This window comes from Electrophorus electricus, chromosome 2, assembly GCF_041902795.1.
Source record: "Electrophorus electricus isolate QZ-2024a chromosome 2, ASM4190279v1, whole genome shotgun sequence".
NCBI lineage: Eukaryota > Metazoa > Chordata > Actinopteri > Gymnotiformes > Gymnotidae > Electrophorus > Electrophorus electricus.
Window position 1 is genome coordinate 16,994,006 of NC_137498.1, and position 27,968 is coordinate 17,021,973.

Below are 27,968 nucleotides of genomic sequence, written 5' to 3' on the forward strand. Positions count from 1 at the left end.
TCTGTAAAGCAGTTCAAGAATGTATCTGTAACATGAGATCTAACCCAGGACAGCTAAGTGATGACACCACTAGCCTACTGGGTGAGCAACCACACTCTAACAAGGGTGAGTCCCTGTGCAGAAGAGTTAGATCTAGGATCAGGTAAAACAAAAGGAAAAAAAACTAAACACCACGTTGAGCGTGGAAAAAGGGAGAACAAAGGACATGGCGGGAAGAAATGGCAACACCGATGCACTGAGGAAAACCAAACTAAAACTTCCCAAACAAAACCAGAAAACAGGGAGGAACTTTAGTGGCTAAGAAGTCCCTTGGGAGAGAGACAGACTAGAGAGGGGAAAACTGGAGAGGGGAGGGGATGTGTAAAAACACAGACACCCTTGCAGGGAAGAAATGAGGTGTAGCACAGGGGCTCACAGTCATCAATACCTGAAGTTATCAGCTAGGAGCTTTGCTCAAAACCTTAGCAAAGACCCAGCACTGAGTGACTGGGTCACTGGGCTTATATAAGGTCTAGCCCAGCTGTTGGGCATCAAGCCTGATTAGTAGTGTGGTTGACTCAAGGCCTCCCTCTGGTGGCCGGAGGGAGCCTTGGCGTGGTCCCAACCCTTACAGTATTCCCCCCGGAAGGGGCAGCTCCTGATGTCCCAAGGCCAGCCGCACGATCCTGCCAAAAAGCCTAAATGAGTTCACGGTCCAGGATGTGACAGGAGGGGACCCAGGACTGCTCCTCGGGCCCGTATCCCTCCCAGTCCACCAAATACTGGACTCCACCATGAACCTGCCGGACATCCAAGAGATGCTTGACCGTGTACGCCAGTGCACCGTCCACCATGCGTGGACCCGACGGGTCGGAGGAGCCCACCGAACACAATACAGGCCTAAGGTGAGATATGTGGAAAGTGGGGTGGGGGAAGGGCAAGGTGATAAGAAACAGGGTTTACGCGGCGAAGAACCTTGAATGGCCCGATGTAGCGAGGGGTGAGTTTGCAGGTATAACCACACAAAGGCAGGTCCTTGGCGGATAGCCAAACCTGTTGTCCCAGCCGATAAGTCGGCATAACGATTTTGAGCAGCTGTAGCAGATAAGAGAGCCCTGCATGCCCTCTACCAGGCCAAGCAGTAGCGCCTGACCGTCTGCTCAGCAGACCGGACACCCATGTCAGCCTCCTGGTCGGCAAACATGGGCAGAGCATAACCGTACTGGCACTCGAATGGTGACATGTCTAAGGAGGAGTGCCACAGGGTGTTGTGGGTGAACTCTGCCCAAAATAGGTGCTCAGACCAAGGGGATGTGCAGGAAGAGGCCAGATAGTGAAGAGTGCTTTCCAGGTCCTGGTTAACTCTCTCGGTCTGGCCGTTGGATTGGGGATGGAAGCCAGAGGACAAGCTGGCACTCTCACTGAGCATTACACTCCACGTGCTTCTGGCTGAATTGTGCCTGGCACAGTGTAACCTCTCAGGTCTGGCGTGCGGGTCAGTGCAGGAGCAGGGCAGCAGGACCGAGACTCCTGTGTAAGCAGTGACGTTCTCCATCTCCACGTTCCCTGCCAGAGTGCAGACTGAACCACCACAGGCACCCTCTATAAACTTATGTAGACCCAAAAGGAGGCCTTGCTAGTTTTGGGTAGGTTTTGCTGATTTTGATTTCAGATAAAAAGCTAAATGACACCACCTAAATGCTTTGACCCAGATGCTTCATCTGGAGTGATTTTCTGCAGTGATCACTACACTCTCAGAATGGAGAAGTGAGAGAAGCTTGTTCAGAGAGAGTTTTATGTATTACGTGTGTTAACGGCTCAAATAAATCTTATGTTCATAGCTGCAGTTTTAATCTAAATTTAAAATTGCCATCTACTACCTCAGTGCTGACTGCTTGCAACCCTAATGGCATTCATTACAACATGGTGGTGCATTTGAGTAACATCTGGTTAAAGTACTGCTCTAAACATGGCTTAACACAGAAGGTCTGGAACAGTCAAAAGTTGTGGGTTCAGTCTAATGATGACAGTATCACTGTGCTTGATAGAGATTTAACGGTGAGTGCGGTGTCTTTATATTCTCTCCATTTAAGATAACACCTTTACACTCCCCCATCCCCTTCAGTCAGGTGTGATATGAGGAGAGAGAGATTTCCTGGTGAGTGAGCAGTACCCAGCTGAACTCTGTTTCTGCACTGTTCACTCTCACTGGAGATCATTTCCCATGTGTTTCTCTTAGTGTTGTGTTTCGCCCTTGTGCTATCCAATGTGCAGCCTGCAGAAACGTGTGTGTTTTGTAAACATCTCTGTGCGTGCGTTTGTGTGTGTGTTAACAGTTGTTAATGTGTTATTCCCACAGGATGATGTCACTTACTTCACTGTAGTACACAGTCAGAAAAGCAAACCAGCGTCCACTCCAATGGATAATGCAGATTACACAGAATATGCCAGCATCAAATTAAATTCAAATTAAACACACACACACACACACACACACACACACACACACAAATGCAATCAAGCAAATGGAAAAAAAAAAACAATCATACAAAAACATGGCTGGTAGCCAGTAAATATCAAGTATTTTATTTGTTTCATCACTGTAAATGCCTCATTAGGGGTTAATCTGCTGAAAGGTGATTTGAATACTTCTGTGAATTGTTAGCTTTTCTGCATGTAATTTATTTAGTAGTAGTGCTTTTTGCTTTAATGAAATAAAAAATGATGTGTAAATTTTCACGGTACGGCCCCTCCTCCCAGACGTCTCTGTGTGTGTGTGTGCATGTTTGTTCATATGGCCACGTCCTCCCCGTGTTTCACACCTGCTTCTCATTTTGTGTCATTACTGTGCGTGTATACAAGTCTCCTGTTTAGTAGTGGATGTTGTCGGTGATAGGCTAATACAATGTGCTATGTTGTCTGTTGTCTGGCGTTAATAAACGTAACTATTGTCGGCTCGTTCGTGCGTCCTGCCTAGCCTCCATCGTTATATAAATGTGCATATCATTTTATGTCAAGTGTTTTATTATTGACTGTAGCCATTACTTCACTGTGAGAATTTATTTCTGTTTTAAAAATAAAGAGCAAAAGCCAGATGAGTGTGGTTTCTATTTTTACCTGCTTAAAATGACACATTACACCTTTATAGAGGTGAAGCACTAAAATGAGTTTAGACTGTGTACTGAGTTACCAGTCTATAGGTACACCTGCCCCATAGCTATGACTGTAGAATTAGTTTAGGCTCTCTCTCTCTCTCCCTCTATCACAGACTACATCTCTTCCCAGCTCTCCCTCTCTCTCTCTCCCTCCCTCAACTGGCCATTAGCGGCTGTAATTTAGAGCCCTCTGATGCGTGTTATCGGCGGGGCTGCCATTTCTCTCTCCGTTCGTCACCCCTCCATCCCTCTCTCCCTCTTTCCCCTTATCCCTGCGGGTGAGAAGGAAAGTGAACCTCACAAAGACATCTAACAGGCTTCCAAAGAGGGCCTCTCATTGACTCCGAGTCACTCGATAATTAAACACACTCGGCTGTGCGTGCGTGTGCGTGGAATCCCACCCTCCTCTGCCTCTCCGATCCTGCTTAATTCAATAGAGGTCCAATTATCGACTGTACTGCCACTTTGAAATCCCTTTCAATTTATTTAAACTGTAAATGTCTGAGGGTCAGGACCTCTGGTTTCATTCATACAGGAACACTTCACATATCACTCCAGTTAAAGCCAAGATCCAGATTCCCCCATCAGACCACGGCTCCAGTCACGTGACAGGACGTTAGTTGTATTTATTTGTGTATATAAGGGCACAGGGCAGACGTCGTGAATGAGGGTTATTCTATTAGCAGGTCATTTGCTACAAATATTTCAACGGCGACTGGAAATGTATTGTCTGGGCTCAGATCTTTGCTGAAGGACTCGAGAAAGCAAAAAAAAAGAAAATCAGAATTTAAAAGACGAACAGCATGGCCCTGCCCCTCGGCCCCGCCCATGGGCCCCATCCCCTTGCATTACCTAATAAACGTATACAGGTTCTGTCTGTTCTAAGGGTGGGCGTGGCCTCTCCTTGTGCCCTGCTCCGACAACAACCAGCCATTGGCTCTCGGTCCCAGCCTGCTGCTGCATTAAACCTCCCCCTTCTAGAATGATCCAATCACACCTCAGCCTTCGGACCGGCTGGCGCTGGTCAACCTAGCTGTCCGTGCATTTTGCGGGTATGCCGTTTCCAGTAGAATTGTGTGCGTACTCGCGTACGAACGAGGATGCGTGCTCTCACGCTTGTGAGAATCCCTTGCAAAAAGATCTCGGTCTGGGTCCGTGCTCCGGCTGTACCCGCCGGGAACGTGAAAAACAAGGAAGAGCCAGTGAGACAAGCGTGAGACCAGGATGAAACAACCAGGGCCAGACCTCTTCCCGTGGGCCACGAAGGTCCAGGCCATTTTACACATCCACCCTGGATTATGGAAATGACAGCAGGCATGTGTGTGTGTGTGTGTGTGTGTGTGTGTGTGTGTGTGAAGAAGAGAGACAGAGACAAAGAGAGAGAGAGAGAGAGAGAGAGAGAGAGAGAGAGAGAGAGAGAGAGAGAGAGAGAGAGAGAGAGAGCGCCTCATCAGAGCGACAGCTTCAAGAGCCAATCACTGGGCCCACGCCACACAGAGGGACCCGCCCCTCGCACTCGGGGCACTCCCATGCAAGCGCCCTTCTTTCCACCACAGCCACCCGAGCCGCGAAACGCTCCATGAGAAATCGCAATGGGTTGGGAATGGGAGCTCACTTACTTTCCGTATTCCTCGTTGTCCCGGTCGCAGCGGCCGTCCTTGTGCTTCTCCCAGTCCTTTCCATGCCTGCAGGTGGTCAGCAGGATCACATCGTCCCCATTGTGGACGTAGTGCAGAGCGTTCCGGGTCTCTGAGCCGATGCCGGTGAGGTAGCGCTTCCCCTTGAACACCAGCAGGTACCTCTGGGCGGGCGGCACATCGTTGGCCGTCAGCCGGCCCCTCCCGCCGCCCTTCAGGGGGTGCTCCCTGGGGAACAGCGGGATGGAGACGTCGAAGCCGGGTCAGAAGTTCCCTGCGTCGGCGCTGGCCTTGGCCAGCATGGCGTGTCCGGCGTCGAAGCCCAGATCCTTGCCGTAGTCAGGCCAGGTGCCTGAGTAGAGGTTGAAAACCAGGTGGTTGCGCCCCTCGTTCCAGAGCGGCAGCGCCCGGATGCGGCCGCCTGCATCGGGGACGTACTGCGGCGACAGCCGGTCCCGGTCCAACGTGTCTACGCCGAGCACAAAGAGGCCGGCCTCGGCCGGGTCACATGTGCTGTACGGCGACTCCTCAATGGCGGCCAGCACCTTGCGGTAGCCCTCCGACGCGGCCTCGCCCCTCGCCGGCAGGTGCACGTAGACGCAGAAGGCGTGGCGGCAGCGGGAGAAGTCGAAGCAGGTCTCCATACGGCAGCGCCGGCTCTTGTACATGGTCCGGTGGACGTCGCGGCGCTCGTGGGGGGAGGTGTGTTGGTGCAAGAGGAGGGGACCATCCTCCTCATGCTCCGCCCCCTCCAGGTAGGACCGCAGCGGCGGGGGGGCCGGCAGCACCGGGGGGGCCGGCAGCACCGGGCCCTGGGGGAGGCGGGTGTGGAGCTCGGCCACGCGCAGGGTCCAGGCGTAGGCTAGAAGCAACGCGCACGCCCCCGCCGACACCAGCAGGTAACGTTTCTTGGCCTGCAAGTGGACAGCTGGCGAGACGGCGTGACACGGGGACGGCAGGCAGGGGTGACGCTCAGCCTGTAACAAGGACTCCCATACCAGCGCTATAGCATAGTGTCAGAGCACAGGCCACTGTGGATGGGGACACACACACACACAAACACACTTTTTGCTTAAACAAAAGAGAGTTGTTAACCACACTGGTGGTATTTATAGGTTTTCTGGTACAAGTACATCGATTTAGTTATAGGGATGTTAGATATTCATGACATGGTAAAAATGTGTGTGTGTCTGTGTGTGTGTGTGTGTGTGTGCGTGTGTGTGTGTGTGCGCGCGTGCGCCGTTAGTAAAGAGCCACGGCACCGTTTCCACAGCAAGAACAGTTTATCACCCTCTTGAATAACGCGCATGTTTTTGAAAAAACATCCGAGCGAGGTGAAAATAAGTGCACGTGCGCGGAAACCGGTCCGCCGGCAGGTGCCGCTTACCTCGCCTGGGCACGTGTTCACGCGCGGGCAACTTTTCTCGGAGCCCTGGTCCTCAATGCACGTCACCGTCGACCAAGCGGGTCCATTGATAATTAACGCAATGCTGAGGCATTTTTGGTTTGTAAAAAAAAGAGGTAATTTCTCTCTCTGTGTGTGTTTTGTATAGTGTGTATTAGTCTTGTGTCCGATCACCCGCATGATGCTGCCCAGTCCTCCTGCGCTGCCCAGTGTTCGGTCCCCATCCTCAGTAAAGTGATCCTGCAGTAAGAAGTAGTGCTACACAGTGATCCCCCTCAGTACTGTTTGGTCACATCATTTCACTCCTGCACATAAAGTGATCAGAGGGCCAAACTGAATGTGTAGCTTAGCAAATATTAGACAGATCAGACAGGAAGAGCTCTAGACTACATGCTGATCAAAATAAACATTGATCATTTAATCAGGTAAACATGAGGATGGTCTGATATTCATATTATTCATAAAGTACAGGTGGAATGCAGCAGTCTATGTTGTAGCTTTCATACTATTAAGAAAAAACTACTTAAGAGAAGTTGTGAAACAGAACCACTAAAGGAGTCACCAAAGTAAAGACCACTTTGGATGTAGATAGTACAATGTCATCACAACCCAACAGTCATCACAGGAAGTAGAAACATTTTCTCACCTTTTCTGTTACTTTGTTCTTTTTGTTGTTAAAGCTGTCAAAAGCTGTTTAACAACTGTTTGATGATGGTGGATATCTGTAAAGTAACTAATTGAGGCTGTAGGCTAGTGTGCACTGCGCTGTAACAACAACAACAACAAAAAATAAAAACTGTAAAAAGACAAAACCCCCAGCATGGACTGTCTAAGCTTCCTGGCCAATTGATGAACAAATGAGGAATAAATAACACAAACAGAAATAAACAAGTGAGCACATTTCACACGTAGCACCGAGTGCAACCAGATTAGCAATACATATGTCAGGAGGAAGAGGTGCATACTGGGAATTCTCACATCTGTAAACTGGTAGCTATAACTATGGTGGCATCAGAATAACTTGGGACTAAATAAGAAAAGTCTTTAAACTGGAGTCACTGGAGTGAATTTATGCTGCCAGAGTCAGTCAGTGATTGACTGATTAAACCATGAACTTCAGAGCTGGATCACTGTCACTGATGAGGATTTGGAGACTGTTTGACAATCTTCGTGGGTGTGTGAAAGAAGTAAACATTTTGCTCACACACCACTCTCCGCTCCTTTAGTTTAGAACAAAAGCTGCTAACATTGCTAACAAACACTGGAAGCCAACAGCAACGACAGCTAATAGGATTTGTAAATAAGTCAGATATCGAGCTACATGTCCTCAAACCTCATCCAGGTCGCTTCCCGGTGACGTGTTTCTTCACTTGTCTAGTTCACAGTGAGTTATACGACAGACCGACTAGTCTGGGAGACATTTATTAACACTTGGATGCGGTTTGACCGGCTTGAGAGAAGTTTGTGGGCATGTATTTACGAAGGCTATATTTGAGTTGCTGTTGACTTCCAGTGTTTGTTAGCAACGTTCGCATTTAACTGCTTTTGTTCTAAACTAAAGAAGCAAAATTTGGACTTCAAACATTTCTTGGTCGATAGACAGAATCTGGGGTAAGTGGTGAGCTGCTGCTCTCTGCTGCTCCCAGATATAAATACCTTTGTGCAAATGAATGTATGAGGATGACAACACCTGTAGAGAGAAGGTAACACTCACCATCAGCAGCGTGGAGCACAAGGAGCAGATAAACACACACCTGCATTCTTACTGAGTTACACACACTACACACAGCTACAGCAGGACTGCTGATACACACCGTACACACTCTTCAATACAGTCTACTGAATGACTTCACAATAACACTTATATTGGACAGGAAGTGTATTCAGATGAAACTCTGACAAACTAAGCTCAACACAACACACACCAAATATAGAGATGCGGTAGGTTTTGTAAGCCGTCATGTGGTACGTCCTCTTTCTTCCTTATCATTCAGTGATCTATCAGATATTCTCACATTGTCAGTGAGGACGGTTTCATTCTTAGTTAAGTGGCTCCGTCCTTTGTCACAGAAACATGATGTAGAAGCTCAGGGGGTGAGACCCAATATAACCTCCCTCACTGCTGTTTGGTCAGTTCATTTCACTACGACACTCAAAGTACTTCAAAGGCTTATTAATGAAAACAGTGTAACGCTTCTTACCTGGAGTGAGGAACAGGTGCTACGGGGTAACCGCGATGCGTGGAGTTAACATGGAGTGACACACACACTGGTGTGGACAATCTGAAAGACTTTTATTCTCTCCTGGACCACTTCAATACCATCACTGTATTTATACGGAAAGGAAACAGTAAAAAGCACCGTACAGCGTTAACAAAAAAAAAAAAAAAGGAGTGTTGAGAAGGCGAGCAGAAAGGTGACGGTTCCTCCCCCTCTCTCTCTCTCTCTCTCTCTCTCTCTCTCTCTCTCTCTCTCTCTCTCTCTCTCTCTCTCTCTCTCTCTCTCTCTCTCTCTCTCTCTCTCTCTCTCTCTCTCTCTCTCTCTCTCTCTCTCTCTCTCTCTCCATAAAGCTCCCTCTTAAAGGCGCAGTACAACTGTGTCTGTTACAACAGCAGGTGGAATTACGGCAGCCACAGAACTGGCTACCTGAGACTTTAAAAATAGTTTGAACAGATGTTTAAAGGAGTATTTAATTTCAAAACATTATTTTTTATTTATTTATACATAATGCAGTGCATGAAACATAAGTCAGGGTGTATTTTTAATTGCACCTGTTCAGTTTGAGTAGTGTGGTTAAATTTCAAATTTGATATGGAATTTGTTTGCAGGAGTAACGTGTTTGTTGGCCAAAAAACTGGTCCTCTTTCTGTAAGAATGTCACTCCACCACTAGAGATGTGAACTCTACTCACACCACAAATGTAGTTGCTTTCAGACTGGACTGTCCAATTAAAATGAAAGCTAAAATAACCAAGTTGACAGTCTATAGACTATTAAATAAATGTCTACAATCATGGACTTAATTCTCCAAATAAAGTGAAAGCTGCACTATGTAGAATGTATGTTGTCCACTACACTATCTGACAGAAACCTTGGCCTCACCATTAAGAACCAATGTAATCGTGAGGACTTACTGTGCCCTGGTCCTACATGGCACTGTGTTTACCGTCCCCTCTGCCCTGATGGCACAATGTTTACCATGCCCTGGGCCCTGGGTGGTGCTGTGTTTACTGTGCACAAACTCAGGCATCTGAATGGTAATAAAGGATTTGAGTGAGACCTGAATGGGTCTTCATTTGTTTTGACAGACCAATCATAGCAGCCTCTAACACACAAATCAGGGGCAGTTATAACATTGGGCATGTTGGTGATATTTGTCATTGTTTCATACACATATTACTTAAGTTATGGAAACTATGTAATTCTAAAACAGATGTGGCAATGTGACAAATATACATTAACCTCCAAACTCTCTGACTTACCTGTGACTCATTTATAAATGAGTTCTTTCAAATCAAAGTGTATTTATATAACACTTTTTACAACAGATGTTGTGAAAAAACAGCTTTACAAATGATCAAGTCCAAGCTCTCAGGGAGCAAGCCAAGGGCAACAGTTCTAGACAAATCTCCCTAGAGGAAGAAGTAAGAGGAAGAAACTTTGAGAGGAACCAAGACTCAAAAAGGGGGCCCATCCTCCTCTGGCCAACAATGGTCACCACAATAATAACAATTTAAAAAGAATAAGTGAAAAATTAAGCAATTAATGTCTAGTTCAACTTTCTAGAGGTCCTGTTCTTGTCCCGAGGTGTGCATTCCCAGTGTGTTGTCTTGTATGTTGATTCACTATGATGATCTGATCACAGCAGTTGGTGCAACATCCAGGCCCCTCTGAGTCTGTCAGGGTTCAAAATCAGATTTATCACCTCTGGTTTGGCGTCAGATAACGTAATAAGAATCACAGTAACACTGCTTCTAAGCCAGTAACTAGAGGGGCCATAATTTTAAAAATATGTATACAGTTCTGGTTTGACCATTTGAGCAGTGACTGAGTCAGAAATCAGACTTCAAAATGCTGTTCTCAATTTAAAGAATGTACGATGTATGGTAGCTAGGTCTGACATTGAGGATTTTAGATGGGATCTCTTTTTTTTAAGCTGGTGAATTAGAGAGTAAGAATTTTAGTGTATTTGATCTTATAGGATTTAATGTCTGTACTGGATCTGAAAACCCCCTTGTCCTGTAACAGATAACTTTATTATATATCTCTAGGATTAGGTAAAACCATGCATATTAAATGTAATATGTTTTAAACCATTTTATTCTTAGATTTAGTGCTTAGATTTTTGCCAAGACCCAATCCCCTCTCATTTTTCCTCCTACTCCTTGTTTTCAAGTGTCATCTTGCTCCTTGGGACTGAGTTACAAAGGGTAGTGGTTGAAATCTTCCCCCTTGCTTCTGCATCCATTTATCAATTATTCACAAGGGATTCTGAGACCTTTCACACTCAATTGACTCTGAAAACCTTCAGTTTGGAGGGCCATTTAGCACTAACAGTGCACCCTAGCCCTCTGTCGGACATCCAACCCCTACTTATGAACACCACATATGGAGGGCCAGGGTTAAGTGGTAGGGTCAAGGGGTGAAATGTGATTGGGCCCAAGTGAAGGTGTATGAGGCAGAGGAACATGGGAAATAATGATGTTTCTGTGGACCACAATGACTGGATTTAGAACATCTGTGCTAGCTGAGCTGTTTTTAAAAACACACGTGGTCTGAGCGAGCTGTTAGTCGTGCTTTTAGTCCTTGTGGTTTTAACCAGCAGTTTTTAGTATTAAGTGTAACGGCTCATAGCAAAGGCAGAGTCTAATTATAACTGATCACCCAGGCTCTCTTTAACTGGCTTGTCAAATATCTTTCAAATACATAATAAATAGAATAATACAAATATTTACACTTTATTACAAGAAAATATGATTTGTGGTGGAGGGGACATCCATAGTTTGAAACACCATTCATTACCGAAAAAACAACCCGCTCTATTGCTGATTTTATATATTTATGCTGTATGATATTTGCTGTATTTATGTATTTTATGTTTATAAAGTGTTATGGCTACACTATAAGTAGCCTATGCAGTTTTTGTCCACCAGTAGACTGGCTGTGTTATATGGCTGCTTTAACGGCAAGGTGTCAACAAGCAGCCTTTTCCAGCCTTCTGGTGGTTTCTCAAGCCTCGTCTTTCTTCCCCCACAGACACCCCCACACTGAAACCACAACATGCATGTCTAGTTCACAGAGGCACCAGGGGCCCTGTGGGCTCTGTGAAACTACACAATGAAAAAACAGACCTCAGGTGTTCTCAGGACTCACAAGACACTACATTACTGTATTGACATCCTTGTGGACGTCAGTGAAGTACTGCTGAGAGTTCTGGACTGATCTCTGGAGTCAGTGTGTGTCTACAGTGGTAGTGGAGTTCTGGGTGTAGAGTTGTCAGTGTGTGCTGGTGTTTCCATAGTGATAAAGCTGCTGAGTTTGTCTTCTCTTCACTAAAGGTGAGTGTGAAATTCTCTTTTAATGCTGAATTGCATTAAATTGTACATTTATTTGTTAATATAAAAATGTTATTTAAGCAAGCTGACTTTTTTCAGGTAGAACTGGAAAAATATTTTGCTTAACAAATAATTATTAAATATTTCTGCATATCTTATGATTCCATCTTATGAAGTCTGTGTACTTTTTAATATAGTTAAAATATAATTGTCCTATATTTCCTGGTATATGTTTCTATAGGCTACACTGTAGTAAAGAGTAGAAGACAATTGCATGTTATTGCTTTAGTACGTCTTTGTCTCCATGTGCTTTTGTATGTTTTAGTTTGCAGCTCCTCCCCTGCTCTGCCCCTTGACATGTGTCTCATGTGAGTTTTGTCTCTTACCCCTCCCAGTAATTGTTCCCAGATATTCCCTGTTTGTCTCCTGCTGTATAAATACCCTAATGCTAATGTCTGCAGTCATGGTCAGTGTATGACCCTACTTTCATGTAAATACTTGTGTCATGAAATAACTCAGCTCAGTGAATACATCAAATATAATATACAGGCTCCACTTTTACAGCAGTGTTCTTAATCTATTAGTGGTGTGAGAAAAATATGGTTTGTGGACTAAATTGTGGTAGAAAAGTATTTGATATGTGTATGGCATCTTAATGTGAATATGTGCAGTTTTTAAAATCAGTAAACATTTTGCTCTCAAAACACCTTATAAACACCCCAGAAGAAGGAGGAGACTGTTCTGGTCTGAGAGCTCAGGATGTCTGACGTCTGCTGTGGTTTCATTTCTCACAGTTCCAAGCAGTGGGCAGTGGGTACCAGATCAGAATCTAAAGCCCTTTTTAGACTAGAAGTGACAACTCTGTTGCTTCTGCACCTCTGCAGCTAAGCTGTGGTCACACACTCACAAGCTCAATTTTGTTCTAGTGTATTTTTTGCCTTATGCCATGACAGGTGGTTTCTAGCTAGAAATAGTACAAAATACTACATTTATTCTGTAATGTGTAGTTTAATAATCAAAACAGCACAACTCTGACTGCTGGGTCTATACTAGTGTAAAATTGGGATAAAGGTTCTAAGATGGCGCCGGTGAGGTCGGCTGCCGTCACGACTGCTCCGTCCACACCTGGCACTTTTTTCGCTCTTTTCGCTCTTCCCGCTACCCCTGACTTCTCCGCAGCCCTTCTCTACACACCACGGCGCGTATCTCGTACAGCAGAGATGCCCTTATTTCTCTTAATCTACATAGCACTCACCTCAAACCGTCTGTAACCCCGGACCCAAGATGGCCGACGGAGATCCTGAGGGAAAACAGAAGACGCGGCGCGAGGAAAAGGCCGCGAGTACATGTTCGAGTACCTCACGAGTACAAGTCCGCAGCATACGGAGTGCGCAGGGCGGTGAGGGAGGCGAAGCGGCGCTACGGGAAGAAACTAGAGACACAGTTCCAGCAGAGTGGCTCTAGATCCCTGTGGCAGGGACTACGGATGATCACGGACTACAGGAGCCCACCCTCCGGACTGATGAGTGCGGATGAGTCTGGCGAACGAGCTGAATACATTCTTTGCTCGCTTCGAGGCTACATCTAGCAGCGCTAATGCTAGCAGCACAAATGCTAATGGCGCTAGTGCTAACAGCGCTAATGCTAACAGCGCTAATGCTAACAGCGCCAATGCTAACAGCGCTAATGCTAACAGCGCTAATGCTAATGGCGCTAGTGCTAACAGCGCTAATGCTAACAGCGCCAATGCTAACGGCGCTAGTGCTAATGGCACTATTGGCGCAGCCAATGGCACATGCGCGGGGCCCACCATAGAATAGCGCCCTCTCATCATCACTGAGAGTGACGTGAGGAGAGTGTTTAAAAGGGTGAATACCAGGAAGGCGACGGGACCAGACGGTATCTGCGGGAGGGTCCTCAAAGCCTGCGCAGATCAGCTAGCCCCGGTATTCACCGACATCTTCAATCTCTCCCTGACGCTCGGTATTGTCCCGTCCAGCTTCAAGCGGTCCACCATCGTCCCCGTGCCGAAGAAACCTCGACCCTCCGACCTCAATGACTACCGCCCTGTCGCCCTCACATCAGTCGTGATGAAGTGCTTTGAAAAGCTAGTCAGAGACTTCATCACATCTTCACTGCCAGCCTCCATGGACCCACTGCAGTTTGCATACCGCCACAACTGCTCCACTGACGATGCAATTGCACGTCTGCTCCACACTACACTGACTCACCTGGACGAAGGGAGGGGAAATTATGTTAAAATGCTATTTGTCGACTACAGTTCAGCATTTAACACTATCATCCCCTCCCTACTCACTACTAAGTTGGGAGATCTAGGACTGCATACATCCCTGTGCGACTGGATCTCCAACTTCCTAACAGACAGACCACAATCAGTACGGGTAGGCAACTGCGCCTCATCCACCCTCACCCTTAGCACTGGAGCTCCTCAGGGTTGTGTCCTAAGCCCCCTGCTCTACTCACTGTACACCTACGACTGCACAGCCACTTCCAGCTCTAACATCATTGTCAAGTTTGCTGACGACACCGTTGTCGTGGGTCTGATCTCGGACAACGACGAGAGGGCCTACCTGGAGGAGATTAAACACCTGGAAAACTGGTGCCAGGAAAATAATCTATGTATAATAATAATAATAATAATAATAATAATAATAATAATAATAATAATTGTATAAATTATTATTTATACAAAATAATAATTTTGTATAATAACATATCTACAGTTGTTGTGTAACAAGGTAATTGAGTATAAATCTATATATACAGATGTACAGATATACAGTCATGTTACATGGTGGTGGTGGTCCCCACAGTTTATTCAGTTTCCCTGATTCAGGGCCCGAATGGCCTGTGGGAAGAAGCTCCTCTTCAGCCTCTCTGTCTTGGCCTTCAGGGAGCGGAAGCGCCTCCCTGACCTCAACAGAGAGAAGAGTCTATTGTTGGGATGGGTGGGGTCCTTCACAATTTTCCTGGCCTTGGTCTGGCACCGCTTGTAGTAGATGGTCTGCAGGTCAGGAAGTTCCGTGTGAGTGATGCGCTCTGCTGAACGCACTACCCTTTGGAGTGCTTGTCTGTCCTGCTTGGTGCTATTCCCAAACCAGACTGTGATGTTCCCCGTGAGGATGCTCTCTATAGTGCAGGTGTAGAAGTTCCGCAGTACTTTGGAGGGCAGTCTGAAGTCTCTTAGGCGTCTGAGGTGGTAAAGACGCTGACGCGCCTATGTTCAAAGGCTGATTAACAGAGTTTATCAAAGTTCAAATAGGTTCTTATTGTGAGTAATGCAGGTTTTTGTTGTTTGTTTTTGACTCATTCAGTAAATTCAGAACTTCATATTACTCACAAAAAATCTTAAAGAACCTTTCTACATAATGGTCCACAACAAATTATTGTGAAGCAGAAACTGAAAAATCACCAAACAAAAAGCAGGTCTGTAAACTACATTTTAAAACTATAAACTTAGAAATAGGAGTTTGAGAATAGAGTGACAGGATAATACTGTTTGTTTCTCTCCTCTACATCAGACTCCACCCCCTTTGCTTTATAATGAGCATGTGTGTCTCCTATATGGTTTCACAGATGTAGCATCATGGTTAGTGTGGGGTTGCAAGTAAGTAAGTTAAGCTCATTTCACACATTGCACCCAGTGTACCCAGATTAGCAATACATATGTGAGGAGGAGGAGATGTTTGCTAGGAACTCTCACATCTGTAAACTGGTAGCTGTTGCCACAGTGACATCAGTGACACTGTGTGTCTGTGTGTATGAGAGCATGTATTTGTGAGTGTGGGTGCATGTGTGTGTGTGTCCTTCAAATGTGGTTCTGGCCATCACACAGCAGTGTGTGTGTGTGTTGCGGACAGAAGTTCGTCAGAGTTTCATTTGAATACACTTCCTCTCCACTATAAGTGTTATTGTGAAGTCATTCAGTAGACTGTATTGAAGAGTGTGTACGGTGTGTATCAGCTGTCCTGCTGTAGCTGTGTGTAGCGTGTGTGTAACTCAGTAAGAATGCAGGTGTGTGTTTATCTGCTCCTTGTGTTTCACGCTGCTGATGGTGAGTGTTACCTTTTCTCTACAGGTGTTGTCATCCTCATACATTCATTTGCACAAAGGTATTTATATCTGGGATCAGAAGAGAGCAGCAGCTCACCACTTACCCCAGATTCGGTCTATCGACCAAGACATGTTTGAAGTCCAAATTTTGCCTCTTTAGTTTAGAACAAAAGCTGTTAAATGCGAACGTTGCTAACAAACACTGTCGGTCAACAGCAACTCAAATATAGCCTTCGTAAATCCATGCCCACGAACTTCTCTCAAGTTGGTCAAACCGCATCCAAGTGTTAATAAATGTCTCCCAGATTAGTCGGTGTGTCGTATAACTCACTGTGAACTAGACAAGTGAAGAAACACCTCACCGGGAAGCGACCTGGATGAGGTTTGAGGACATGTAGCTCGATATCTGACTTATTTACAAATCCTATTAGCTATCGTTGCTGGTGGCTTCCAGTGTTTGTTAGCAATGTTAGCAGCGTTTTGTTCTAAAGGAGCGAAATATGGACTCCAAACATGTCTTGTCCACCTGGGTTAAGGGAGAATAAAGTAAATTTGCTTCTTCGCCGACTTGTTCCGTTAAGTGGCACTGAAATCTACGCTGTGATTCAGTCCGGTAGAGAGGAGCCGGTGCTAATTACTTACTAATTGCTGATTAGTTACTTCAGACCAGCATAAGCTAGGAATTGTAGGGACATTAGTAAGACTGATGGAATTGAGAAACAGGAAGAGTACAAGAGTAATGTGACTCTTACAAGGATCATTTTGCTCTATAAATCTACATTTAAAAATAACGTTTTTTATTATGGTGTGGTATGTGAAATGTGCTCACTTGGAGAAAGACAATTTTACACACACAGTAAATGTACATTCAAAGGGATACTTGTAGATGCAAAAACACCTTCCTGCCCTGCTCTCTCTCTCTCTCTCTCACACACACATACACACACTCTCTCTCTCTCTCTCTATCTCTCTCTTCTTGTTGGGTGTTTGGGCTTCAAGTTCTCCTATGTTGTTCCTCTTATCTTAGAGGTTTAGAAAAATTTACAAATAAAAAATGAACAAATAAATAATAAAACCATAAAGTACAGTACAGCATGCACCTCTTCCTCCTCACATATGTATTGCTAAACTTGGTGCACTTTAGCAATACATAAATAACACACACACACACACACACACACACACACAGACATGCATATGTGCATGCTTCCTTTTTGGGTTCGTGAGCTTAAAATGCTGCTGCGCTGTTCTCTGGTGTGTGAACGACATGTTTACTTCTTTCACTCACCCATGAAGACTGTAAAACAGTCTACAAATCCTCATCAGTGACAAAGTTTCAGCTCTGAACCTCATGGTTTAATCAGTCAATCACTGACTGGCAGCATAAATTCACTCAAGTGACTCCAGTTTAAAGACTGTTTTCTTATTTAGTCCCAAGTTATTCTGATGTCACCATAGTCATAGCTACCAGTTTACAGATGTGAGAATTGCCAGCATGCACCGCTTGCCCCTCACATATGTATTGCTAATCTGGGTGCACTGGGTGCTACGTGTGAAATGTGCTCACTTGTTTATTTCTGTTTGTGTTATTTATTCCTCATTTGTTCATCAATTGGTCAGGAGGCTTGGACAGCCCATGCTGCTGCGTGCACACACACACACACACACACACACACACACACACACACACACACACACACACAGTTTCTGTTAGTGTTATTTATTCCTCACTTGTTCATTCTGTGTATGATGCAGCTCTTGTCCACTACCCACTTCTGTATCCAGCTGCCTGTGACAGAGGTCACACCTCATTGTGGTTGACTGTATATGTGGTGCAGTCCTTTACGTGTGGTGTATGATGTGTGTGTTTGGTGCTTCTGTGTGTTTTACTAAGTGGGCAGTGGGGGTGGGTTTCAGGGAGAGGCTACAGTGAGTTCTGATCTCATGAATTCTGACAAGCTCATCAAATGCAAGACGATACTACTCTGTGTTACCATGGAGACCTGAGGAGTGGCAGAGCTCACTACCTACAGGATAAAGAGTTGGACTAGTGATGAATAAATACATTTGGCAAGACAAGTGAGGTATCCACGTCCAGCTCTACGGTGGGTGTGAAGACCTATTGTGCAGAAAATGTAAAAATAAAAAAAGCAAATTCTGTGCGCTACAGTTCCGAAATGCAGAGCAACTTCAGAAATGCTGCAAACTCAGTCACAACACAACAGAACTGTTTTCTGAAGTTGCCTCGCATTTCCAAAATATAGCACATGTCATTTTGAATAAAGTGTTTTCTGAATTTGTATAATGTTCAGGAATTTGCATCAAGTTTGTAAACTGTAGCATGTGTGTTTAGCTTCTGTGTTCTTGAAAAGAAACAGTAACTCAAACATAATGTGGAATACAAGTGTAGCAACAAGACTGAAGGGGAAGTAGGTGAGACGCTGATTCAGAGATGGAACTGCACCTTAACAACCACAGCACCACAAAAGATACCAAATACAAACAGTGCAGACTGACTCTGCTTATTGGTTTTGACAAAGTCATATCTGGGCCCCTACCATGGAAAACTGAATGTCACTCACTTTATTGAAATAAAAATGTTTTAAGTAATATGTAAATATTGTTACATTTTCAAAACACATTGTTTACTCTCTCATTCCTTATGGTCTATATATGGAATATAATCTGTAAAAATAGCCTGTTTTGAAATCACTGTTTCTCTGATGTCATGAGAACCAGCTCATTTACTTATCTCTGCCTCTTTGGCCTGCAGCAGTTTAACCCCCAACACCTACATTGCAGTTCTCAGACATATTTCAGCTCTTAGTGGTTTTTAAATGAAGCACAATACAGGGCAGCCAATCAGAACAGAGCTCATTTATCTTACATCTTAAAGTCACAGCAACATAAACTGCCTGTTTAATTCCAAGGGATAAAGAGAGGTTGGCAAATAGTTGTGTAAAACTGTATTATGACTCTTTGGAAGATTAAACCACACAAACATTGTAAGAGGACACCAAACCAAACTATAAATAAAGGATAAATGTAGGATATGCACACCCTCTGAAGACCTTTTGGTGTATTTGGTGAGGTGGGAAGGTGAGTGGCTACAGCTACAGCTGAGGAAGCACCAGGGGCTTCTGTCTGGGTCCCACTGGGCAGCCATATACAGGGCAGCTGTGTACAGCACAGGTTCTGAACTTGGCTGAAGGGTGCAGTTTCAGCACCTTGGACAGCAGTCAGGCTGCCTTGGAGATGAAAGATGTTTGGTCTGTGGTACTGGTCTACAACTATAAACACGTTTTACTAAAGTAAGTCCTCATTTGGTCCTTTTAATGAAATCTACATCTTTAAGTACAAACCCCATCTCTAAGTAAAACTCTATATCATCTCTTGGAAACATTGAAATAAAAAAAAAAAAAAGAAAAAGCAAAGCATTAGCCATTAGAACATATTATTCCATCACTGATCAAACTGGTTTCATCAAAGGAGACACTCAGCCATTAACAGGGTAGACTACTTAACCTAATACTGTGACGGTGGCAGTTCAGAGGAAGCGCTAGGCAAAGTTGCACCAAAGTGCTCTTTATTTTCCATAAATAAAGAGCAAGTAGTCCGATGGGCCATTAATGTGCAGCGCTCTCTCGTGACCTGTGAGTTTAAATGGAGAGAATGAACAATGAACAGGTGAAGGTGATTAGTAGGCAGGAGACTGGGAATGAGGCAGGTGTTTAGTGTGATCCCTAGCAGGAGTGGGCGTGTCCCTCCCTCTGGCTGCCCGGCCAACCGTGACAAATACGTTACACCTCACTCCACATATTAGAAACTGCTATGCATAGAAGGCCTTCAGTAAAGAAAACGAAGTTTTTCTCCTCACATTGCGTAAAATCTTTAACAGCACACCTAAGGCCACAGTCAGTATTAATGTAATAATATCACAAAATGTGCATAGAGGTACTAGGCAAGGAAAGCCACTCTCTCTATTGCTGTTCTCAGTTCTTATATTTATACATTTTTTATTACCATTTTTGCTTTTTTTTTGGGGGGGGGGGGGGGTTGTCTTTTTACAGTTTTTATTTGTTGTTGTTGTTGTTGTTGTGACACCGCAGTGCACACTAGCCTACAGTCTCAATTAGTTACTTTACAGCTATTCACCATTTAGCATTTATACATTTTTTATTACAATTTTTGTTTTTGGGGGTTTTTGTCTTTAACTTTTTATTTTATTTTATTTGTGTTATTACAGTGCAGTGCACACTAGCCTATAGCCTCAATTAGTTACTTTACAGATATTCAGCATTTAGCAAACAGTTGTTAAACAGCTTTTGACAGCTTTAACAACAAAAAGAACAAAGTAACAAAGAGAAAAGTAGAGAAAATGTTTCTACTTCCTGTGATAACTGTTGGGTTGTGATGACATTGTACTGTCTACATCCAAAGTGGTCTTTACTTTGGTGACTCCTTTAGTGGTTCTGTGTCAGTGGGTGGATTTCACAACTTCAATTAAGTAGTTTTTTTCTCAATAGTATGAAAACTACGTCATGATCATAGACTGCTGCATTCCACCTGTACTTTATGAATAATATGAATGTTATCAGACAATGCTCATGTTTACCTGATTAAATGATCAATGTTTATTTTGATCAGCATGTAGTCTAGAGCTCTTCCTGTCTGATCTGTCTAATATTTGCTAAGCTACACATTCAGTTTGGTCCTCTGATCACTAAGTGCAGGAATGAAATGATGTGACCAAACAGTGCTGAGGGGGATCACTGTGTAGCACTACTTCTTACTGCAGGACCACTTTACTGAGGATGGGGACTGAACACTGGGCAGCTCAGGAGGAAGTGATGACACTAGAAAGACACTGTTTCACTGTTAGATTTAGTCTGTATGTGAGAGAGAAAGAAGTGGAGGAATAATTTATTTTGCACTTGAACACACTTCCCCTCTATTGTGGATATTAGTGGGTGGAGAATTTCAGTGGAGTTCTACTGAGAGAGCTGTAGAGTTCCAGGTCATAGTTGTGTGGTGATTCCCACAGGCAGACTGTAGTCTGGGGTGGTTTTCAGTGTTCAGTACACTGTAGTTTTGTAGAGTGTATAAGATGTGTAGCAGCGTTACTGCTGTAGCTGTGTGTAGTGTGTTGTGGAATGCAGGTGTGTTTTCATCTGCAGATGTGTTTTTACTTCCTTTTTGGAAATGATGTGCAGACGAAGTCCTGTGAAGCGTTTGAGGTTCTTCCTTATTGTACTGCTAAAGGACTTGAAGCTTTGGAGCATTGAAAGCTGGTGACAAAACAGCGACACCTGGTGGTTCTTAGAAATTATAGCAGCCATAGATTCAAAGCTGCACAATACAACACTCCACCGCCTTCATATTTCATTAAAAAAATGATGATCAGTAATGATGTTTAGTAATTCAATTCTGCAATAATTTGTTTAAAATCATTGTTTCCCTTTTTATGTGAAAACATAGTACAAAACTATACTGGGAGACAACAAGGTGACGTTATGAAACATTTACTCTCCCCTTTGGCTTCTATAATTTGCACATTTCAAATGTTTTAGTAAAAAGATAAAGCTTCTAAGTTATAGGAGAGTGCCAAACCTATGAAACAGTCTCAACCTCATCCTGTGTATCTGTGATGTTTGAAGCTTCAAACAAGATTAGTCACATGTTATCAGTAACTTTAGTGGTAATGTTAGTGGTAATAACTTTAGTGGGAGTGGAGAGGGAGAGAAGGAAGGAGGGAGGGAGGGAGAGAGAGAGATGAAGGGAGGGATGGAGGGAGCCGGAGCGAGGGAGAGAGAGGGAGGGAGAGAGACAATCTATAATCAATATAATCAGACATTTACATCTTATAACTTGATGGTCATGCATCCATCATACCAACATCTATTGGGAAATCTCTTAGTGATTTCCAGTACCATCATCAGTTGGCTGGTACCATCAGTACCATCAGGTGACTGGACCTGCAGCAATTAAGTATGTCATATATAATAGTTAAGTATGTCATATATAATAGTTAAGTATGTCATATATAATAATAATAATAATAATAATAATAATTATTATTATTATTATTATTATTATGTCATATGTAATAACAGCCATTTTACATGTACTTGTGCAGCCATGTTTAATAGTGAAGGCCTTTATCTCATGTGTTTCTGCAGGCTGCATGTTGCAAGGGAATCTGAGGACAGACGTCATCACTGCATACGCAGGAGACTCAGTACTGCTGCTCTGCTCCTGTACTGACCCACACGCCAAACCTGAGAGTTTCACCTGGCAGAAATACAACACAAACAATAAAACATGGGACGTGATCACCAGTGAGAGTGAACAGTACAGAAACAGAGTTCAGATGGGTACTGCTCACTCTCCAGGAAATCTCTTTCTACTCATATCACACCTGACTGAAGAGGATGAGGGAGTCTACCGGTGTTATCTTAACCAGTACTATAAATACATCAAACTCACCATTAAAGGTAAAACACGGTATTTGATCCAAATCCAACTGCAAATGATAAATCCAGCTTTAAGGTTTTCTTATGTATCCACACTAGCAAAGTCTTGGTTGTCTGAGTTACTTGTAGACTTTCTGCTGTCATATTTGTTGTTGTGCTGTCATCTGTGCACATTACCAGTAACGTTTAGTTCAGTGATGGTCAAATACTCCTTTAACTGTAACAAATATCTTGTGCAGTTCAAGTAAGAATGTCTCAGGTTTTTAACACACATGCTTCTTTGTTTTGGTTTTTCTGTTCCAACCCCTCGTTTGGTTTTCCTGTCACTGTTTTCATCTTTGTCTAGTTTGCATTCGTTAATCTTTGTATAAATATCTTGTTTTATCGTCTTGGTTGTGGGTCTTTGAACGTGCGCGCTCTCGTCCTCCCGTGAGTTTATTGTTGTTTGGTAACGTTATTAGCCTGCTCGTTATTCTAGTGTTTACTGTTTAACTTCCTTCTTGGTAATGATGTGCAGACGAAGTCCTGTGAAGCGTTTGAGGTTCTTCCTTATTGTACTGCTAAATAATTCGAAGCTTTGGAGCATTGAAATCTGGTGACAAAACAGCGACACCTAGTGGTGTACAGAAATTATAGCAGCCATAGATTCAAAACTGCGCAGCACTATAAACAATACAACACTGCACCGCCTTCATATGTCATTAAAAAAAATGGATGATCAGTAATGATGTTTAGTAATTAAATTCTGAAATAATTTGTGTAAAATCCTTGTTTCCCTTTTATGTAAAAACAACAGGTTGGCGTTATGAAATGTTTACTCTCACTTTTGACTTCTATAATTAGCACATTTCCAATTTTTTTTAGTAAAAAGATAAAGCTTCCAAGTTATAGGATACTGCCAAACTTATGAAACAGTCTCACCCTCATCCTGTGTTTCAGTGACGTCTGAATCGCCGACCATCATTAGTCACGTGTTGTTAGTAACTTTAGTGGTAATATTAATGGTAATATTAACTTTAGTGGTAATAGTAACTGATACAAGCTTCAGTACACTGTGTGATACAAGCTTCGATGCCTTAGTATCAAATGTTACATCACAATTTTATTGTTTCTGCACAGTTCCTGTATCGTTTTTCTCCCTTTTTGGTGTTCCATTTAGTCAGTGCTTAGTTTGCATCATTTTGTTAATTTTGCCGTTGTGTCCACCTGTTTTGCAAATGAAGAACTTTCGTTTACACATGTGCGTCAAGTCCTGTCTGCCTCTGCGTTACATTATCGTTCTGAAAACTGCACAATGTGCAGATCATTAATGTAGGTGGACCAGCTGGATCAAAATCACTAATGTGTTCTTATTTTAGATTTTTGATTTGAAATATCTAAAATAAGAGGCAAGGCTTTGCTATGACCAGTTGTCAGTGTTGATGTCAGTTTGATATTACAAGTGACATATTTTGAGTTTTTGTTACTACAATTATTTACCCCTGTCCCACTTACCTACAACCAACAGCAGAGGTGCAGGCAAAGGTTTAATGCACATAAAACTACAAAATGTATCTGATTCCAAATTATTCCTGTAATTACAATTTATATTCTGAAGAGAATGCTCTACTGCATTGTCTAGCATGTGTTATGAGAATATGCATAACCACCTTTCTAAAATTCCTCAGTCTTAATGCATCCTGCTTTTTCAGCGGTTCTGTCAAACTAACATAGGATTTGATCTACTAAACGTGCAGTGCAGAGATTGGATACTTTACAGGAAACTGGTGTCAGCACTCTACATATATATAAAAATATAGCTGGCTCTTCACTCAGCCTCAATCCACCAGTGCAGAGAATTTTGACTATACCTTTTGGATTTCCTCTCTCTTAATAAATTATCAGTGATTAACATCATCTGCGAGTGTCTGGACTCCATCAGTCTCATTACAAATACTACACGGAGAGCCGAGCTTCATGAGTTCAATGTAGCAAAGAGTTAATTAGCATAACAGAAGAGAAGTTTATATAGAATAGAATAGATATTATAATGAAACAATTAGAATAAAATAGATATTATAATGAAACCAATTAGAATAAAATAGATATTATAATGAAACTCTGTAAATAAGTTACAGAAATGTGGCACAGAAAATACTTTCTAAATGTTACCTAAGTGCCAGATAGATTGAGAGAAAGACAACATGGACATTAAAGAAGGTGAACTGGGTGGCCAGGAACAGTAGAGCATGTCTGCTGGGGCTTCCAGGCAGAAAAAAGAGAGAGAAGGAGAGACAGAAAGAGAATGTGACTCAGAGAGAGCATGACAGAGAGAGAGAGAGGGAGAGAGAGAGAGCACAAGCCCAAGGGAGAGATTTCTCCAAATGTACGTCTTCAGTCCACCAACTCTGCTCCAGCTCCACTCTCAGCTCTGCTCCAGCATTAAATCCATATGGTTCAGAATTTCTTTAGTCTGATCTTGATTGATCAACAGCAGAGTTTGTCCAACACTGACTGATCAAAGAGTGACCACATACGAGCAGCATCCCTGTCATAGCACATCCGAGAGGAACCCACAGCTGGTAGAGTGATTTACTGTCCTGAATAACAATTGATGAATAACAATATTTCTGCAAGAGACCACAGATGACCACAGCAGTTGGGGCAAGCAAGAATAAGACTTCATAGTCGAGAGTTTGGCCTACATATATCAATGTGTTACGATTTTCTTGGTTGAAATGACATAGTATGCCATGACAAATGACGTTGTAGCTCAGTCTCTCTCAATGTACACATATCTCAGCTACCTGTATGAGGGCATTATGGAATTTGTAGTTCATGAAGCATTTATGTACAAAGTCTTGTAATTTTGCTCTTTTATTAGCTTAATTTTGTAGCTGGTTGGGTTGAGGCTTTAAATTAGAATTTTCTGGAATGTCTATGGAAATAGTGACCAATATGCTTCCAGATCCAAGACTGTTGAATAAATGTGTGATCACTGTTCTCCCTCTGACATATGCTGCCTGCTAAGGCATCTTATTTAGGTTCAATTTAAAGGCAGCATCAGACACTAAATCTGCAGTATAAATAATCTTTCACACCGAACACGAGAAAAATCTGCCTGGTGAAAAACCTCATTCACTTGAAGGGGCAAGAGCTTTACTTACTTCTTTCTGAAAGAAAAGCAGCTGCTATTCTTATACTAATTATTAGAACAATGTCACAAGTAGTGTTAGCTGTTTTCTGAAGGACTACGTTCCCCAAAATTACACGATACCAAGACCGCCCATAATCCCCTCATTTTGCTCCACCCATGTGAAAACATGAGCGAGGTGGCAGTTAGATGTGACCGACGCTTAAGTCTTCATACATGATGGGAATGGAAATCTAATTAGAATGGGAATCTAACTGGATCATTTCTGTTACTCAGACCTTTGCCTGTACAGACAACACCAGACCCCTCACTAGACACACAGACAAACTCAGTTAGATCAGGTGGAAAACTGAACAAACATCAGCACTTCAAGAATCTGTAGCATTTGTTGTATGTGCCACTTGATTGCTGTAACAGCTGGAGTGCCGCAGGGCGCGGAGCAGGACGCACAGACTCCCTCGACTTTGACAGACATTTATTAACACGTAACGCTTACGACGACGGCACTCACACAACATAAACGGATAACAGGAATACACGTAACACTGCAGGAACACTAACGACAGCAACACAAACATATACGTTTAACATGAATACACGTAGGACTAGCAACACAAACAATGACCAACACTAATGCACACACCAACAGGGGTTTAAATACACACCGACACACACAACATTAAACCAGGGGCAGGTGTGTGCCATCATGGGGGCGTGATTACAGAACAAAAAGTGACTTCAACTGCAGGCGGTGGGCCGTACCACGTGACCAGTGGTGAGGGGAGCGTTCCGTGACAATTGCTGACTTAATATAAAGAATTCTAGTGAAGGCTTCCACACTGATGCGCTATCACAGAGTTACATATATTGTGTCTGACCTTTATTTAACTGTTAGTTTTGTGGCATTACTTAAGACATTCACAATCATTTAATAGTGAAGGCCTTTATCCTGCGTGTTTCTGCAGGCTGCAGTTTGGCAGAGAATCAGAAGACAGACGACATCACTGCATACACAGGAGACTCAGTACTGCTGCCCTGCTCCTGTACTGAAGCACACGCCAAACCTGAGAGTTTCACCTGGCAGAAACACAACACAAACAGAAACTCATGGGACGTGATCTCCAGTGAGAGTGAACAGTACAGAAACAGAGTTCTGCTGGGTACTGTTCACTCTCCAGGAAATCTCTCTCTACTCATATCACACCTGACTGAAGAGGATGAGGGAGACTACAGGTGTTATATTAAAGACAATGAATACACATACATAAGACTTAATATTTCAGGTAAAACATTATTAGCAACCACATTCCTAATATCAATGAAAACCTCATAAGTCGATTTAGTCTCTCCACCATGAACTTACTTTTTAAATATACAAATAAATGTAATATAAATACATTCACCACACACTTTATTAGACACACATACATCAGATATTACTAAAATTCAAAAACAGGACATTTAAAAGTAGAGAAACACCATTACATATTGATGTATCTAACATGTGGACCACATTATCCTCAGATATTAGTCACCAGACACCCTCTGTCACCAGTCTAGAAGAGTTAAACACAACTAACATACATTTCACCTGCCCTCACTGAACACTTTCAGTACCTCTAATAAGTGAATGTGTAGGTATAATTATAGACTGTGTCCACCTGGTGTCTTACACAGTTTGTGTGTCACCCTGCACCCAGGACATCACTGGTCAGTTTCTGACCACAGATGTCCCAGTATATGTGGATACTGAACCATTATCCATACATCAGTCCCACTACAGTGCTGGAGGCTTGGTAATGGGTGTTGTGCTGGTATGAGTGGTTCAGTTACAGCAGTGTTACTGGATTCAGTGCTACTGGTAGGTTGAGAGTGTTCTGACAGTGAAAGATATCCAGCCAGCAGTGTTTCAGTGGTCAGACACTGATCATGACTGGAGTTGGAGGATGGTTAACACTAACTGTGTAATAGACCAGATGGGCTAGAACCACTGACTCTACAAATACAACATTTTTCTCATCCATTCATATTTATCAAATGTGATGGAGCATAAACTATTGCATAAAGAGAGAGAGAAGGAGGGAAGCAGAGAGAGAGAGAAGGAGGGAGGCAGAGAGGGAGAGAGAGAACGAAGAAAAAAAGAAGAGCAGAGAGAAGAGTCTCCTCTCACAGCTGGTGCTGACACTGAGTTCATTAACACACACTAACACTAACACATCAGGACCAGTCTGAAGTACAAACAATCAGACCAAACCAAATTATTACACTTCACAAACTAAACTACATCACCCACTGGAACACAAACACAAGCACAAAGCAAAATGCAACGTTATCTGGCCCTAAAACATCAGTACACTGTAGCAGACGACCTGTACACAGTGACTGGCATTAAACACAGAACCACGTTGACAAAGTCCAGACTCAGAGAACACAGCCTGGCCGTCCAGACCAGCCGATATAAATGTCATGGCTGCCCAGAGAACAGAGACTCTGTCAGCAATCTAAATATGACACTGTAGAGAGAGAGCTGCACTTCCTCACTGAATGTGAAAAATTCAT

At 43.3% G+C, this 27,968-nt stretch overlaps 3 long non-coding RNA genes across 3 annotated transcripts in view; all 3 read right to left on the reverse strand.

Moving 5' to 3' along the window:
- Positions 1 to 27,968, reverse strand: part of LOC145660340 (uncharacterized) — a 187,737-nt gene that overhangs the window by 107,377 nt on the left and 52,392 nt on the right. The gene's annotated exons all lie outside the window — the stretch shown is intronic.
- Positions 5,573 to 6,963, reverse strand: LOC145660336 (uncharacterized). Its single transcript, XR_014126588.1, has 3 exons — positions 6,823 to 6,963; positions 6,159 to 6,481; positions 5,573 to 5,802 (listed from the first exon to the last, which is right to left on the reverse strand). It is a non-coding gene; the product is annotated as an uncharacterized LOC145660336 (long non-coding RNA).
- On the reverse strand, positions 8,453 to 13,379 carry LOC145660338 (uncharacterized). The gene is made up of 2 exons (XR_014126591.1): positions 12,985 to 13,379; positions 8,453 to 10,070 (listed from the first exon to the last, which is right to left on the reverse strand). It is a non-coding gene; the product is annotated as an uncharacterized LOC145660338 (long non-coding RNA).